We start from the raw sequence: 5,000 nt of genomic DNA, 5'->3' as shown, positions 1-5,000 counted from the left end.
AGTTAAGAAAGAGCCTTAGAAAGCTGGCATCTTTTATCTTTGCTGTAGGAGGTGGTGGACAACAGAGAAAATTTATTTGGAAATGATTGTGTGGTAAATAATCACAGCATTTACCATGGAATTGTTTGTAGATGACTTTTTGTTTTTAAAAGGAAATCCTGGCAAGAGAATATATTAGATATACCGGGTTGCCACAAAATATACACAAAATGAATGGCTTAAACAAAAAAAAAAAACTTTGAGTTTTGGAGGCTAGAAGCCCAAGATCAAGGTTTCAGCTAGTTTGGTTACTGGAGAGTGCTTTCTTTCTGGCTTGTTAAGGCCACTTTCTTGCCACATTCTTACATGTCCTTTCCAGGGTGTGAATGTGTTGGAGGGACTAAGGGGAGCTCTCTGGTGTCTCTTTATACATAAATACTGATTCTTTCAGATCTTATGACCTCATTTAACCTTAATTATTCTCTTAGAGTACCCATCTCCAAATACAGATAAACCAGAAGTTATGAATCTAACATGTCAATTGATGGGAGTCTCTGAAGGCATGTACCAAGTGACCTACTTTCTCCATCCATGCCTGTCCCCACCTATATTCTCTATCACCTCCCAGTAGTCCATTCAGCTATGAATGCACTAATCCACAGATGAAGTTGGAGCCCTCATGATCCAAACACTTGCCAAACGCCTCACTTCTGAACTATGCTAAATTGCGGACCAAGACTTTAAAACATGAGCATTTAGGAGACTGCTGCAGTCTGGCTGGGATAACGCCAAGGTCATGGGTTCGATTCCCCGATTCCCCGTACGGGTCACCAAATGCCGCAGTCTGGCTGGGCACAATTCAGGAGCCACTTGTCAAAAGAAACAAACTTTATTTTTAGAACACACACACCACACCACACAGCTCCTCAGGAAAAATCCTCAGAGCCCAACTGCCACCACAGGCTTGCCACAAGCCTCTCAACCTCCCCCACTCCTCCTGCTCTTGAGGCCGATTGGCTGGGTCACATGGGCGGAACCAAAAAGAGTCCCCCAATGAGCAGCTCCATGGTCTGAAAGGGCGGGGAAACAGCCCAATGAGCATCACAGCAGAGGAGCCAATCAGTTGGCAGCTAGAAGTTTGCTGGGGCCACTGTGAGCCAATCATCAGCTGGCAGCGGGAAGTTTGCTGGCAGCTGGAAGTTTGCTGGCAGCTGGAAGTTTGCTGGGGCCCCTTCTGCTGTGGCTCTCAACAGGAGACATTTCAGATCCAATTCAAAATAATAATTTCATGCATTAAAGTACAATATTTTAACATGTAATAAAATAAGCTAAGACATAAATGAATGAAAAAGAGGGGTTTATTAATTTATCCATTTCTTTATTTTTATTTACCAACTATGTCTTAAATTTCTTCTTATAGTCTGGAAAAATATGCTGTGTTCTGGTATTTAAATTTGATTAAAATCCACTGTTGTCTTAAAAAAAAATCCATAGACTCTCAGAGTAGAGAGACATGTGGACCAATTAAAGCTGGCTACTATAAAATTACACAATGAATATTATGATAGAAGTATACCCACCAAGTTAGTAAAACAAGGAAAAGTACATCAAACAAGTTGCCTGGGGTCATGAATGCTCCACAGGAAAAACAAGTAAGTTAATGAACAAAACAAACAAAACATGGATTTAAATTGAGTTTTATCAAATGAGTAGCTGTACTATTAAATAGAATTTAATAAGTAATTAAATGGCCAGGTGGACTTACACTGCTGAGAAAAGAAGGAATGGAAGAAATTTAGGTTGGTATCTTTGTTTCGACTTGGTTGAATTTGAAAGACAATCAGATGGAGATGTACATTTGGAATTTGATATATTTGGAACTGAGTTTGGGAAGACGTTTTTTGAATAAAATATATATTTTTAGCATTAAGTGTGCATGACTAATAAATTAAATGACAAGCACAAAGAAGCCACACCCTCCAGGAAAAGGGTATTACTGAAGAAAAGAGCAGTATCTATGGAATTGCAACATTAAGGAGTTGAGATAAGGTTGTGAAGACTAAAAGGTAGTCTAGAATAACCAAATTTTATTCCTTTGAGAAATACTTTGAATAACAGATGAACATCTAACTTTGATTTTGAGCCATTTCTGTTGACAAGGTAGAAAGTAATGACTTTAGAAAATTTGTTAACATTTTTCATCCTATAGGAGCTGTTAGTAGATAAGACAATTTTTGGTTTATACACACAAACATGAGGTTTTAATAGAGAGTCTTAAAAATGTGCACTATAGTAGCTAAAGTATACTACCATATCCTCAAACTTAATCCTTTCACACTGTACCACTCACCAGCTTCAATTATAAATTTGAGGAAAGACAATACATATGGCACTCTTACCTACAAGTTTGATGGATTTAAGTTGTTTAAGAACCAGGTACTAATTCCAGAAACAATGAGAATTCATTTTCCTTAAACATTTGGAAAACTCATCACGACCCTGTCCATAAATTGCATTAGGAAACATCACTTAGATTACATAAAATAAATGAGGTAATGACAGTAGGATAAGAAACATACTCCATTGACAAGATAAATGGAATTGTCTCAAGCTTGCTAAACCAATTTCTCAGATACTCCTCAGTGCATAATGTCCCTGTTGAGCACAGATATATTTTAAATCTCAAACATATTTTGATGCAACTAAATAAATTTAAAAGCATTCCAATGTCCACCTTGTCCTCCAATCACACTGTATGATTGCATAGCCTAATTAATTTTTTTATACTCAAAAGTTTTCATTTTGACATATTCCATCCAACAACACTAACATTATATTCAAGCTGCCTCTTCATGAGAAATGGATAAGGAAGAAAACAATTGTGCTTTATTCTACCAAGCTGAAGTCTGATCTAACAAGAGAACTTTTCCCTTCTACTTTAATGTCTCAATTTTTCAAATGATATACTAGGTAAAGATTACTAATATATAATATTTACATATATATAAATATCATGTAATACAAATGCAGCAATGGTGACCCAGAATGAAGTGATCATTTTTGTTCTATTATCTAGTTGCAAATCTTTAGACCAAAAAAAACCAACCAAGATTGAAGCTCCAAATATTTATCTTCCTTTTTTCCACATTCATCTTCTTTACTTTTCTAATTGTCCCATATATACAGAGGATATATTTTATGAATAGCTGTTCAAATTTAGAGGGATATTGCTGTGGTATTTTAAAAACAAAATATTATTTTAACTGATTTATTAATTTGCACTTTTATTAGTGCATTATAGCTATATATTTAGTGGGGTTCATTTTGACATAATCATACATACATGAATTAAAATTTGCTCCATATCAGTCCCCAGTACTTCCTATTTGACTCCTCCTATTTTCCCTCTTATACTCTATTGGTCTTCTTTCTATTTACTTACATATTGTTTCATTTGATTGATGTTTTATAGGTATACATAAAGGTGGAATTCATTGTGGCAATTTATGTATGCACATAGCACAATTTGGTCGATTTGATTTCACAGTTCTTCCCTTTCTAATCCCTCTTCCCTCCCCCTCAGTCCCTTTCCTCAACTCCATTGATCTACCTTTTATTTTCATGATGTTCCCCCCTTTGTTTTCCTTATTTTGTTTCTGTTTCTATATATGAGAAATCACATTTGACCCTTAGTTTTCTGAATCTGGTTTATTTTGCATACCATGTTGTTCTCCACTGGCATCCATATATCTCAAAATGTCGAAATTTCATTCTCCATTTTGTATAGATACCACAGTTTCTTTATCCATTCATCTGTTAATGGATACCCTGGCCAAAGCAATCAGGAAAGAGAAGGGAATTAAGAGAAAACAGATATGAAAAGAAGTCAAATTATCTGCTTGCTAATGAAATAATCTTATATGTAACCCCCTTAAAAAAAACTCCCCCAGAAGACATAGAGCTCATAAATTTAGCATACTGGTAGGATACAAGATCAACAGACAAAAATCAATAGCTTTCCTCTATTCCAATAATAAACCTTCTGAGAAAGAGATTAGGAAAACAATTCCATTCCGTTCACAATAACCTAATAAAATAAAATAAAACACTTGAGAATTAATCTAACCAAGGAAGTGAAAGATCTCTACAGAGAAAACTATAGAACACTGAAGAAAGAAATTGAAGAAGACCTTAAAAAATGGAAAGAGGCTTTTGGATAGGCAGAATTAATATTGTCAAAGTGGCCATACTACGGAAAATATTACACATATTCAATGCAATCCCCATTAAAATATTGATGATATTCTTCATATAACTAGACAAAACAATGCTAAAATTTATTTGGAAAAATTAACTTTCCAGAATAGCCAAATCAATCTTTGGCAGGAAAAGGAATGCTAGAAATATCACAATACCTAATCTGAAGTATACTAGAGAGTTTTAGTAACAAAAACGGTATGTTATTGGCATGAAAACACACATGAATACCAATGAAATAAAATACAAGACACCAAGACAAATCCACATGTATACAGTCATATAATACTTGGCAAAAGTGCCAGAAAACATATGTTGGAGAAAAAAATAGCCTCTTTAACAAATGATCATGGGAAAACTGGATGTCCATAGAAGAATAAAATTAGATTTCTATCGTTTGCCCTAAAGAAAAGTGAACCCAAAGGGTATCAAAATCCCAAGATGTAGACCAGAAACTTTGCAACTGTTACAAGACAACATACTGTCAACATGGCAACATATTGGCATAGGCATTGACCCCCTTTATAAGACCTGTAAAGCTGAAGAAAGAAAACCAAGAATCAATAAGTGGCATGGCATCAAATTAAAAAGGTTCGGCACAGCAAAGGAAACAATTAGGAAAATGAAAAAAGAACCTGCAGAATGGGAAAAAGTCTTCATCAGCTGCTCTTCTGACAGGGAAATTATATCCAGAATATATAAAGAGCTCAAAAAACTTAACACACAGACTCTCTCTCTCTCTCTCTCTCTCTCTCTCTCCTGTC

The sequence above is a fragment of the Marmota marmota genome, unplaced genomic scaffold (assembly GCF_001458135.2).
Source record: "Marmota marmota marmota unplaced genomic scaffold, marMar, whole genome shotgun sequence".
Classification (NCBI taxonomy): domain Eukaryota; kingdom Metazoa; phylum Chordata; class Mammalia; order Rodentia; family Sciuridae; genus Marmota; species Marmota marmota.
This window is presented reverse-complemented; position numbering follows the sequence as displayed.